Below are 13,843 nucleotides of genomic sequence, written 5' to 3' on the forward strand. Positions count from 1 at the left end.
ACCAGAAGTTTTTCCGGCTACCACACACATATCAACTTAAATTTATAAGTTTTTTAGCTACCATGCTACCACGCACACCTCTGCTAACCTAGTAAGTTACCCGTGCTAACGCCACGGATAAATTTTAGACGTACACAAAATAACATATAATTTGTAGTCCAAAATAATAATAAGACGATTGAACTCATGAGTAGTGTGCAGTGGGAAATGTTTTATTGCATCATCTAATAGTCTTAACAACCAGCTCTTTCTTTTAATCTGAGCACCATACACATGACAAATGCTTTTCGTACCATACAAACTGGATTGCCTGCACAACATAAACTGGATTGCCAACCTTGATTATCTTTCCTTTGTAGAATATTATTCTGATGAACATTAGTTTCACATGCACGTTTGTAGAATTCCACAAAAATAAGAGCAACCATGCTGCAATCGTACACACTAGATTCCCTATTCTTCAATAGATGTCCTGAGCTTTGACCTGAGTCGCAAGTTAGCCCGATCCGACAGTTTGCAGATTAACGGGCGATGTGGACCTATCCATCCATTAGCCCACTTTTGGACCCAGCTTTCGTATTATAGAGATTTAATACTTCTAATCACTAGCCTAACACTTTTATAATTAGTCTATATTTAATACTTCTGATCAGTAACCTAACACTGAATGTGACATGAACTAAAATTTAGTAAACCAAACACTCCCTAAGGGTCGGGTCTGGATTCCCAATGCTTTATTCACACAGAAAGCAGATCTTTCCACTCGTCTTTCTACCTTAGTTTTCTCGCATCACACAATTCACAAACGAACGTGCCAGATAAGTCATTTCCATGTTCCAAGTATTCGTGAAGTTACAGTCTCATTAGGCTCGTGCAGCAGGCACTGGCAGGAGACGCGACGCCGCATACAGCACACAGAATCAAAACTCCACATTACCAAGCAAATCTCTAGATATCTAGATTAACCAAGAAAATAACACCTCATGTAGGGAATATACTTATAAGAATCGAAATACTCCCTCCGTTCTAAATTATAAGTCATTCCAAGAATCTTGGAGAGTCAAACTTTTCCAAATTTGACCAAATTTATACAACAAAATAATAACATTTACGATACCAATTAAATATCATTAGATTCTTTGTTAGTTATATTTTCATAATATACCTATTTGATATAATAAATTTTGATGGTTCTCCCTGTAATTTTGGTTAAACATTGAGATGGTTTGACTCTCCAAGATTCTTAGAATGACTTATAATTTGGAACAGAGGGAGTACTCATTTCACAACACCATTATGTTACCAAAATAACACGGCAGTTGATGTGATAGTCAAGCATTATGGTGCCCCAAAGCAGGCACATAACTTCTTCGCAGCAGCCTTAGCCACCTTGGCACCACGGGTACTTCTCAACAGTCTTGATGCCTCCAACAGCAATTTAGAAAATTAATAATGTGTTACTGGGTAGCACATGCACCTTTGGCCTTCAAGTACACCAGCGCCTCAGTCCTAACAGCACAGGCAAACTGGATCACCTTGTAGATATTCAAGTATGTCCCCATATGGAGCTTACTTTCATACATGTGTGCTTGCTCCACCAATATACGTGCCGTATCTTCCGACAGCATCTGAAACAAACCATTAATTTCTTACACTGCACATGGTGACAGTTTTTAGTAAATGCACAGCCCTAAGCTTATTTTACATCTGGATAGCATTACTATTTACCTCATTAGAAGTGCCCAAATGAAATCGATGTAAAGAAAAAAAAGTGCTCTAATGATTCTGAAGCAATCTCCCACTCTCTTAGCTGAGTTCTTCTCGTCTCCAAAGTACTGCAAAAGGAGCACCATTCTTTGTAAATAAGAAAGGTCAGAATCTCTTTAACTACTATTCTTCAGCACATGGTGAGATCTAGCAAAACCCTCAACATTATATTATTGGTTGTAGGATCCCCGCATGAAAGCATCTAACGATTTAAGTGTTATGTGATCCAAAAAAAATTGTTGCCAAATAAATTAGCAAATTATATTTATCCAAACAAAGATTATCATATCTATCGGTACCCCAGAACTGGGGTACCCCCTCTTGCTGTAAGAACCTTGTGGTTATCCTTGACTACGTCCAAACAGCCGACCCCTGCGGTCCGGAGCCCTGTTCACCCGACAACGGTCCCGGACCCGTCCCCCGGCTAGGAAAGGTCTGGGAGCACCACGTGTTCCGGAAGAAACAGGCGCTCAGCCCGAACAGCCAGGGGCTCCGGACCTCCCGTAGAGTCCCGGACCTCCCGTAGAGTCCCGGACCCCCCATGGGGTCCCGGACCCCTCGCTAAAGGAAGGAATTGACACCCCGCCCCAGGGAGGTCCGGAGCTGCCATGTGTCTGCAAGCACAGACACGTATATAAGGCCGCTTGGTCTACAAGGGTTCACCTACCACTGCATTCATTGCGGTAGATGGACGTCCGCATTAATATAGCAGAAGCCGAGGCGATTCTTTGATCAGGGGACACTACTGATCGTGTATTACCAAGACGTGTAGTGGAGCCGATGGCGCCGCCCACGCCGCGCCTGTCAGTCTGCCATGACAGATGGACACGACGGCTCGGCTTCACCCATTATGACACCTACATAATAGCCTCAACAGGTCACGCCGCAAGCTACGCTCCCCCAACGGGCACCTTGCTGACGGGACAAGAGAAGACATCCCTTCGTCAGAGGGTCAGCAGGGGATGGAAGCATATCGGAGGAAAGATTCGTAACCACTGTAGCCATTTGAGTACTCTGCGCAGTATGCTGCACAGTCACGTTGGGCCCACTTGTCGGGGCCCAACGTCCTATGTATCCGCACCCCTTAGTCTATAAAAGGGGGCGCCCGCTAGAAGAAAAACTCAGGCTGGGTAAAAGACAAGACCCGACAGAGGATAGATTCATACACAACCAAGATCAAAACATCTCCCAGTGGATGTAGGGTATTACGCTCCGGCGGCCCGAACCACTCTAGATCGTGTGTTCTTGTGTGCTTGTCTCAGAGCTAGATTAGCCCAATCGCCTAGTACCTTCCCGAGCACTCCCTCTCTGGGAATAGGCGGGTGCGTTCCGCCACCCGGCTGTGGGTACCCTAGAAATCCCGCGACATTTGGCGCCGTCCGTGGGGAGCTCAGGCGCTGGCTGGATCTTCAGGCTTCTGGGGCTGTGTTCATCTTCTGCAACGGCGAACGAGAAGATGAAGGAAGGCAGGGCGTCACCCACGCCACATGCCGTGGCACTGGGGCGCCAACGCCCACGGTGCGGCGGCGCACGGCAGCGACGTTTGTTGTGCGTCGCCACTGCGACACCTGAGAGCCGGCGCAGCCACGCACAGCGGAGGCGCCGCTGGGCGCTGCCGCCCCTACGTCGGCTCAAGGTTTTCTCTCAAGCAACGGCCACGCTTCCTCTGCAGTGGCATGGCGTCGGCTCAAGGCTTTCTCTCAACATGGAGCCTGGAGCCAACGGCCATCCCGGAGGAAGTTAGCCGTGTCGTCGCGTCGTCGCCAGCACCACCCGAGGTGCTTGGTGATGCTGCAGACAGGGCCCCGCCACCAGGCGCGGGGGCCCCTAGCGCTAGCACCAAGAACAAGCGGGCGAACGACCGCACCTCTCCGCGCTTCGCACCGGTCCTTCTGCTGCGCAAGGGCGTCGAACTGGCTTCGGCTCACTATGAGCGGCCATCAGGCTGGCTTCCATCGGCAGACAGCGACGGCAGGGGGGGCCACTCCCATTCAAAGCCAAAGAATGTCTCATGCTACCTAAGCATATGACAGCTCTTAGGCAAAGAGTGGTCTCCCGATCTCCCGAGGTAATGTTGGATGATGCTGTACAAGCACGTCCAGGGCGCCATCGCCCCAACGACTCAGAAGAGCCCCCAAGATGGCAGCTCCACTACGACCAGCAACGTGCACGCCTTACGGGGCGACGGCTGTAGGTTATTACTAAGATAGGATTGAGTGTGTTTCTCCTTTGTAATAATTTGGTGCCTACGTGTGGTCCAGAGGGGTAAAGGTCCGCCCTTGTAAACCCAGCCTCTAACATCATCGCACAAACAGGCGACACCAGCAAGTGGTCCAGAGCGGTAGAGATCCGCCCTTATAATCCCGACCTCTGATGTACACCACGAGTCAAGCAATAAAGGAGATTTGCTTCCTCAGTCCTGTCTTTATTTTAACCTAAAAGCACTTCTCCGTCCAGATTGCATGTTTCCTTTCTTCCGTGTGGAGTCCTTTCTTTTTTGCTAAACAATCCAAATTGCGCTGCTAGCTTGTGGTCAGGTGGGGACACCCCTTCTAGCTGGAAGGCAGTTCGGACCCCTAGGGACCTCCTCAGGAGAAGTGGTGCCGTATCCTGGGGTAGAGAAGCTCCGCGTAGCTTAGCCTGTTAATGTACCCTAAGCCTATGTACTTCCCTGTCCTGTTACGAGTTCCCTAGTATCCGAGGCTGCTGTCCCTAGAGGTCCCGGGCTCCTTTCTGGTATAAGGCCTGGTTTTCTACACCTTGCTGCGAGGTCCGGTGGCATAATCCATGGGATTGTCAGCAACGTCTAAAGTCCACTCCGGTGGCCTGCTCCGGCGGAGACCGCTCGCCACGGTCGACTCAAGTCCACTCCGGTGGCCCGCTCCGGCGGAGACCGCTCGCCACGGTCGACTCAAGTCCACTCCGGCGGAGACCGCTCGCCACGGTCGACTCAAGTCCAATCCGATGGCCCGCTCCGGCGGAGACCGCTCGCCACGGTCGATTCAAGTCCACTCCGGTGGCCCGCTCCGGCGGAGACCGCTCGCCACGGTCGACTCAAGTCCACTCCGGTGGCCCGCTCCGGCGGAGACCGCTCGCCGCGGTCGACTCAAGTCCACTCCGGTGGCCCGCTCCGGCGGAGACCGCTCGCCGCGGTCGACTCAAGTCCACTTCGGTGGCCCGCTCCGGCGGAGACCGCTCGCCGCGGTCGCCAAGAGCCGGGTCCGGGAAGTGGTGCTTGCTCCCTGAGCGATCCGAAGTCTGTGTAGCTGCTTAGCTTGGTTCCGCACCCTAAGCCTACACCTTCGTCGCCCTGTGGAGAGCACTCTAGTACCTGGACCGGGCAACCGGTGTACCGGTCTCAGGGGTCCGGAGCGCCCGCTCTCTGCATGAGCTCACCGACGCAATCAAGTTTGCATAGGAACACATCACGATAGTAGGCCCCACCCGCGGGTTCGTACCTCTCCCGAGGTGGGCCCGGGGGCCACTGTCGGTACCCCAGAACTGGGATACCCCCTCTTGCTGTAAGAATCTTGTGGTTATCCTTGACTACGTCCAAACAGCCAGACCCCTGCGGTCCGGAGCCCTGTTCACCCGACAACGGTCCCGGACCCGTCCCCCGGCTGGGAAAGATCTGGGAGCACCACGTGTTCCGGAAGAAGCAGGCGCTCAGCCCGAACAGCCGGGGGCTCCGGACCTCCCGTAGAGTCCCGGACCCCCGCGGAGTCCCGGACCCCCCATGGGGTCCCGGACCCCCTTGTATAGTAACCGGACCCCTCGCTGTCGTGGTGCTGCAAACCACAGCCGGGTGGCGGAAGGCACCCGCCCTAGCCCAGAGGGTGTGTACTCGGGGGTTAGCTAGTCTTAGATCGATCTCACTCAAGAACACGATGAACACAGCAGGATTTAGAGTGGTTCGGGCCGCCGGAGCGTAATACCCTACGTCCACTGTGTGTTGTATTGCCTTCCCACGAGAGTGAGAAGTTTGCGAGAGCTTGAGTCTGGATTGTGGAGATGGTCCTGTGCACAGCGGGCACCTCCCTTTTATATCTCAAGGGGGTGCGTACACGGCTGTTGGATCCCCGACAGGTGGGTCCAACGATGCAATATAAAATAACGGATTGTTCATACATTATGGCGTTGCAGGCAAGGGAGATCTCTCTCTTGGATTCCCTCGCCTGCTCCCGGAGCCCTCCGTCCATCATGTCTTGGCGCTGTCTTGTCGAGACGGAGCCTGACGTAGCTAGTAGCATCGCCTGCCACGTAGCTGAACGGCTGTGTAGGGAGCGGCGTAGGTGGCATGATGGAAAAGTGCCGTGCCGTCGTATCCATTTAACGCGGCAGACGGGCTCTGCGCGGGCGCGGCTCAGGCGGCTGCACTGTGCTCCTTGGTAATACGCGGCGCGCAGCGGGGCCTGACAAAAGGCTGTCTTGTGTACCGCGGCGGCAGAGCACGCCTTGTCCATCGCATTAAATGCGGTAGGTGGGCGAGTCTTCCTGTGGAAGACTCGCGCACGATCCCACGTCTCCGGGACACGTGGCGGCTCCGGACCCCTACACGGTGAGGGGAGTCCGGACGGGCGCAGGAGGTCCCGGACCCCTCTGGGAGTCCGTGGCCTCGGCGGTCAGCTCGGAGCTTCCCTTCCATGGAGACACGTGGCGTCACCGGACCCATCCTCAGGCGGGGAACGGTCCGGGGCCGTTGGCCTGGTGAGGGAAAATCCTGGCCTGTGGGGCCTGGCTACTCCGTCTTTCCCGCGCAGCTACGGATAACTACGCGGGTCCTGCCTTGCTGCAGTAAGAGTGGGTATCCCTGTTGCAGGGTACCGACAGTGGCCCACGGGCCCACCTTGGGGGAGGTACGAACCCACAGGTGGGGCCACTTCTGCGATTTGGCTCTATATAGCTTGAAGCTCCTTTCCGCAGGGGTCTTGGCCGGCTTTGACCACCCATTGGGTTGGTTGCTGCCTCATCACATCGCAACGGCTTACTGACTCACGATCCCCACGCATAATAGTGGTTCACCTAGTCATGCGCGCGACGCTCGGCATTGTTGCGGCCGGAGTAAACGAAATATTTACCACCGGCGCAGTTCCCGAAAAGCTCGGCCACGCCTGCGATTAATGCGCGCACGTCAGCTCAGCTTCCGCCTCGCTTCACGCGCGCGGGCGACGGTTCGGATCCCGCCTTTTCTCACCTCTGTTGGTTACCCGCTCTCCCTGACAGGTGGGCCTGGGCCCCCTTGCCATGGAATGGGCGGCTAACACTAGGTGCGGACGTCGCTTGGGTTCCTGCGACGGTTCCGGGGCGCGCCGGTTGAGTCAGGCTTTATAATGGGGTGTACCGCATTCCACGGTTACTTTCCCGCATTCGTCTTCTTCCTTCCAACCTTTGCGCCCCTTTGCCTTTGAGCCTCCTTTGCCCTTTGTTCCCTCACGCCGGCTGCCTCTCATCTCCACTGAGCAATGGCATCCCTTGTTCACCCCCGCCGATACCAGACCGAGGGAGAGTTGAACACAGTGCGCCGTCTGCTGGGATGGAGCGCTCAGGAGACCGGCTGGGGGGTGCGAGCAGGCTCGGTTCCCCTTGGCAACCCCCGCGCCGGGGAGTTTGTGCTATTCATCTCGCACATCTCCACTGGCGTGGGACTGCCGATTTCTTCGTTCCTGCTGCTGCTGCTGGAAGACTTCGGCCTCCAACTTCAGCATCTGACGCCGCACTCCCTCCTCCTGACGTCCATCTTCGTGCACCTATGCGAGATGTCCGTGGGAGTTCGGCCCTGCGTCATCCTCTTCCGCTACTTCTTCATTCTGGTGAGATCCGGAAGGAGCAAGGACGAGGTGGGAGGGTATTACTTCCAGGTGAGGAGTGACCTGGCGACTCCTTACATTCCCGGCCTGGCTGGCGGGAAGTGGGAGGAGTGGCGCAGGGATTGGGTGATCGCCACCACCGAAGCCAACGAGCGCCTCACCCTGCCGACCGAGGGGCCCGCCTCCGACAAGGCATCCTGGAGGGCCAAGCCGTCGCTGCAGCCAGAGTTCGACTCCGTGCTGGACAAGATCAGGTCGCTGGCAGAGAGCGGCCTCACCTCGTGGCACGTGCTCGGAGACTTCGTGAAGCGCCGGATCGCACCCCTGAAGCAGCGGCCACGTGCAGCGTGGAACTTCACCGGTCTCAACGACTGCAGCAGGACCCAACGCGGAGAGGGGAGCGACCTGACACAGGAGGCCTTGGAGGTTCTGGTGCGGAACGTGACGGGGGACGCCTTCATCCCGGAGAACCTGATCCTCCCGCAGGGCATAGTCCCCCTCTGCGAGGACTCCGCGAGGGTGGCGGTGCTGGCAACCCTGCCGACTCTGGATGACGGGGGACTGGCCCCACGCCAGACCGGAGGCGACGCGAACCGCGGGCTCCGGATCCCGGGTGCATCCGGGGATCAGGCCGCGCTGAGCGCTGCGGGATCCGGCGCCACCACGAAGGGGAAGCAGGCCGCGGCTAGTAGCGCGGCCACAGCCGGCTCCAACCGGGCACAAAGCAGCTCCGGTGCATCGTCGGGCGACGGAGGCCGGCGCAGGCTACTCCGGGGCGATGGGACCCTGGTCTCGGAGCCCGCCGCGAAGCGCCAGAGGTCTTCTGAGGGCGCGGGCCAGGGTAGCTCCCGGGCTGCCGGCCCCCACGCATCCTCTGGGGCGACTGCACCACCACCATCGCCGCCGCGGAATTCCTCCCGCCGGCAGCAACAGCAGCAGCAGCAGCTGCTGCAGCCGCAAGAGCAGCGGCAGCAGACGCGAGGGCGGCAACAGCAGCAACAGGTGCGACCCCGGGTTGCGCCCGTGCCGCAGCCACGGGGACAGCAGCAGCAAGAGCAAGCCCAGGTTGCGCCTGCATTGCAGCTGCAGGGGCAACAACAGCAACAGCAACAGCAGCAGCCACAAGAGAAGAGGCCCGGGCTCCGGGGATGCTGGGTACCCGGTACTGCTGGGTTAGTGTCATCCTGCTCTCCTCGCTTGCGCCAGTGTTCTGTTTGTTTGTTTTTGCTGATGGCTTTTCTGCTTTGCTACCAAGGCTTCCCGCCCCAGCGGTTCTTCTACCACCGTTGGCACATCAGCAGGTGCCCGGGCGGCGGCGACCTCGGCATCGACAGCGACGGTGGCAGCAGGTGCGGGACCCTCAGGTACGGCGTCCTGCTGCTTACTCCGTGGCACATGATGCGATGCTGACTGTCATGCCATTTCTAGACTCTGCAGTGCTCAGTGCAGCAGCAGCGGCGGCGGTGACGCCGGTGCTGGGTGCAGCCGCACCCGACACGGTGGTGGAGGTGCCAGTGCAGGGCTCGGCCGCGCCCGACTCGGCGGCAGCGGGGGCGCCGGAGCTGGGCCCGGCCGCGCCCGACTCGGCGGCAGCGGGGGCGCCGGAGCTGGGCCCAGCCGCGCCCGACTCGGCGGCAGCGGGGGCGCCGGAGCTGGGCTCGGCCGCTCCCGACTCGGCGGCAGCGGGGGCGCCGGAGCTGAGCCCGGCCGTGCCCGACTCGGCAGCAGCGGGGGCGCCGGAGCTGGGTCCGGCTGCGCCCGACTCGGCAGCAGCGGGGGCGCCGGAGCTGGGCTCGGCCGCTCCCGACTTGGCGGCAGCGGGGGCCCCGGAGCTGAGCCCGGCCGCGCCCGACTCGGCAGCAGCGGGGGCGCCGGAGCTGGGTCCGGCCGCGCCCGACTCGGCGGCAGCGGGGGCGCCGGAGCTGGGTTCGGCCGCTCCCGACTTGGCGGCGGCGGAGGCGTCGGAGACAAGTGCCGCAGCGGAAGCCCCTACCTCCAGCTCCGGTCCTGTTGCGGAGGAAGAGTTGGAGGTGGTGTTTGGCAGGCAGCTCCTGCAGCTCCAATCCCCGGAGGAGGATGCGACTCCGCTTCCTCAGGTGCTGTTGCAAGTTCGGCGGTCGATCGAGGAGGCAACCTCCTCCGCCGAGGCGGCCTTCCGGCGGGAGTGGTCTGCACTGGAGAGCGAGCGCCAGCGTCTCTCCGACTGGCACACCCGCCTAGAAGCGCACACAAAGGCAGAAGCCTCCCGCGCGGGAGAAATCCTTGGCGCAGCGGGAGCAGGACTTCACCCTGGAGGTTGTTGGCTTCGCTGCTCAGCGGTCCGACCTCGAGGCTCACCTCACAGTTCAACAGTCCAAGCTGGAGACTCGCAGCAAGGACCTCGAGTTCCGGAGGCAGGAGCTCGACGTCTTTTCTGCGACTCTGCAGGGATGGCGCGAGCAACTGCAGGAGAGAGCCAGCCAGCTGGCTGCCGACGAAGCGGATCTGGAGGAGGGCCGGAAGTCCCTCGCCAAGCGGGAGGCCCACGCCACCGGCATAGAGAAGGAGCTCGGGCGCCAGCGAGACTCGCTCAAGAAGCTGAAGGCACGGGCTGAGCAGAGGGAGACCAAGCTGGAGGAGAGGTCCCGCGAGCTCGAGGAGAGGTCCCGTGAGCTCGAGGAGAGGTCCCGCGAGGTGGAGGTGGCCAAGGCGGCCCTGGACACCCGGGTGCAAGAGGCGGTCCAGGAGGCGGTCCAGAAGCACCAGGAAGACCAGCGCGCTGGAGCCCAGCGGATCGCTGACTGGGCGGCCGAAGCGAGCCTCGCACTGGTGCCATTTGGAATGAGCCCAATCCAGGTGGCGGAGCCGCCAGCTTCGATAGCTGACGCCCTCCCAATGCTGAGCTCTGCTTCGGATAGGCTCCAGCGCCTGGGGCCGGTCCTTACTGGATAGCTCGAAACCGAGGGCCGCGAGCTGATCCGGATGGTGGCGGATCACATCCTGACCTGCCTCCGGAGCCACGACCCGGCCATCTCGCTGGCGGCCGTGGTCGATGGCCCTGTAGCAGAGACGGAGGCCGCCGCTCGGAACAGCGTGCGGGAGGTCGTTGACTTCGTCGCTGCCTACTTCAAGCGAGAGCTTGCGGACCCTTAGGCTGGGGATTGTATCTTTTTTTCCTTTTGCATTATGTAACAAACATTGTATTAGTTGAAAGTTTTTGAAATAGAAGAAACTTCAACTTAGCTGTTTGTCGGTTGTTGATTTGCGGTATGCGGCACCCCGGCGCCCTGGCCCCCTGGCGGATAGGTTCAGTTGTTTGGACCTGTCTGCCACGTGAGCCATAGAAGATACTCCGGGCCTCCTTGGGCATAGGTGTCACATAGTTTGTAAGACGAGCAAGCGTCTTGTTCCGTGCGTAGCATACAGAAATATAGAGAGAAGAATCAAATTTGCTTATATGGTAGCAACGATACTGCAACTTAGCTGTTTGGCGCATGCAGAATCCATTCATGGTGTCTGGGACAAAGTGGATGCTCGGGCCCCCTGGGAGATAGACTCAGTTGTTTTGAGTCTGTCTACCATTGAAACTGGACCTTGGTCTGCATGAAGGCTTTGAAGCGGATGCTAGGACCCCCTGGTAGGTAGGCTCAATGGTTTGAGGCTGGCTACCACCCTATAGGAGGCTTAACCTGTATACCACTTCAAATTCACAGCTTAGTAGCAGGCCCGCGGGACTCATCCCTGACCAGTGCCAGGCTGGTACAAGGTCCGGGGCTCAAGATGCGCAGGTCCAGGTTGGTCAGTGCTTGTTACAGAGTGGTGGAGTGCGTAGGCTTAGGGTCGGAACCAGGCTAAGGCGCTACGCAGGGCTCCGGACCATTCCAGGAAACAGCACGATCTTTCCGGACCTGGCTTCACCGTCCCAGACCCTTCGCAGCAGTGGGTGAGGTCACTTTGCTGTGCTCGATCCTTTGAGATATAGTGCTGGACATGCCGTGTTGGACTTAGGAAGCCAGCTCTTGAGCTGGGACGAGGTCCGGGCCCCCAATTACCCGGCTCCAGGTACCAGAGCACTCGTTACAGGGTGGTGGAGAGTGCAGGCTTTTGGGTACGGAACCAGCTAAGCGGCTACACTGGGCTCCGAACCACCCCAGGAAACAAGTACCCGCTCCCAGAGTAGGTCTCTAGGGGTCCGGACCCCTCTCCAGCAGCAAGAGGGTCCGGACCTGTACGGTAGTCCAGCAGCTCAATGCAGATCTTAGTTGCAGCAACAAGAGTAGAGGTCCCGCGGGGGTTAGAAAAAAGCGAAAATTCCGAGAATCGAAATGCGTAATTTAACTTTGACACAAAGATAGAACTAGGAGAAAATCTTTCCTTTGCAATCTCGATGTACATGGCTTGCGCGATGGATGCCAGAGGCCGGGTTTATGAGGTCGGACCTCTACCGCTCTGAGCCGCGCGTTAGCCGTTAGTGCGATGGATGCCAGAGGTCGGGTTTACGAGGGTGGCCCTCAACCGCTCCGGGCCGCACGCTAACTCTATCTTATTACAAAGGAAAAGTTATTTCCCTACTCTGCCTAGGTGTAAAACTTACGCAGATGCTCTATGTTCCACGGGTTGGGCAGCGGCACTCCGTCTTCTGTGGCGAGGCGAACGCATCCGGGCCGGCATACCTCTGTAACCTTGAAAGGCCCCTCCCAGCTGGGGGAGAGTTTGTGGAGCCCCGCTCGGTTCAGGATCCGTCTAAGGACGAGGTCGCCAGCCCGGAGCTCCCTACTGTGCACGAACCGTTGATGATAGCGCCGGAGCGCCTGGTTGTAGCGTGCATTTCGAATTGCTGCTCGCCACATTCGCTCGTCAACGAAGTCCACGTCGTCGCACCGCAGCTGCTCCTGCATGGATTCGTCAAAGGCCTGGACCCGTGGTGAGCCCAGGTGAATTTCTGGGGGAAGGCATGCTTCAGCCCCGTAGACCAGGAAGAACGGAGTCTCCCCGGTAGCTCGGTTGGGTGTGGTCCGGTTGCCCCATAGTACACACGGAAGCTCGTCAACCCATTTGGCACCATGCTTTTTCAAGCAGTTGTAGGTGCGGGTCTTGAGTCCCCTGAGGATCTCTGCATTCGCTCTCTCAACATGTCCATTGCTGCGGGGATGTGCCACGGACGCAAAGCATAGCTGGATGCCAATGTCCTCACAGTACTCTTGGAAGAGTCTGCTTTTGAATTGGGTCCCGTTGTCCGCGATGATGCGGTTTGGAACGCCAAATCTGCACACAATGGACCTGAGGAATGCGACTGCTGATTTCTTAGTAATATTCACCACAGGAGTAACTTCCGGCCACTTGGTGAACTTGTCGATGGCGACATAGAGGAACCGGTATCCGCCGACAGCCCGGGGGAAAGGCCCCAGGATATCCACACCCCACACAGCGAATGGCCATGAGGGTGGAATCATCTGCAGGGCTTGAGCTGGGGTGTGTATTTGTTTTGCATGGAACTGGCATGCTTTGCAGGACCTTACCAGCTCAGCCGCATCCTGGAGTGCTGTTGGCCAGTAGAAGCCATGCCGAAAGGCCTTGCCAACAAGCGTGCGAGAGGAGGAATGACTTCCGCACTCGCCTCCATGGATCTCCGCGAGCAGTTCGCGGCCCTCTCCCTGGGAAATGCATCGCATGAGGATTCCATTGGCGCCACGGCGGTAGAGATCCCCTTCTACCACCGCGTAGCGTTTAGCCAATCGGACTATGCGCTCAGCGGACACATCGTCATCAGGGAGGATGTTATCCTTCAGGTAGTCCCGGATCTCGGAGATCCATGCATCGGGAGCTCCCAAAGCAGGTGGGGATGGCTCTGTGAGGACACCAGGTTCCTCAACAGAACACAGCCCCGGTTGGGCACCATAGGTGGAATGCTGCCGGGACCGCTAGCTTCGAGGTGCCAGCTTGATCCCCCTCACCCGGCTTGGGAGGCTGGGCGGTAGGTTTCAGCAGCCGTCTTTCAAAGACACCCTCAGGCACAGATGCCCAGGTAGATGCTCTCGCAGAGAGATCATCTGCTGCCGAGTTGTGCTCGCGGGGAACGTGTTGCAGTTCCAAGGCGTCGAAGTCCTTCTCGAGCTTCCTCACGTGTATGAGGTATGCCGCGAGCTGGGGATTGTTGCAGTTGCAATCCCCTCGGACCTGCTTGATGATTAGCTGGGAGTCCCCCTTCACCAGAAGCTGCCGGACCCCCAATGAGAGGGCTTGCGTCAGGCCGAAGATCAGAGCCTCGTATTCCGCCATGTTGTTGGTGG

This window comes from Panicum virgatum, chromosome 8N (genome assembly GCF_016808335.1).
Source record: "Panicum virgatum strain AP13 chromosome 8N, P.virgatum_v5, whole genome shotgun sequence".
Lineage (NCBI taxonomy): Eukaryota > Viridiplantae > Streptophyta > Magnoliopsida > Poales > Poaceae > Panicum > Panicum virgatum.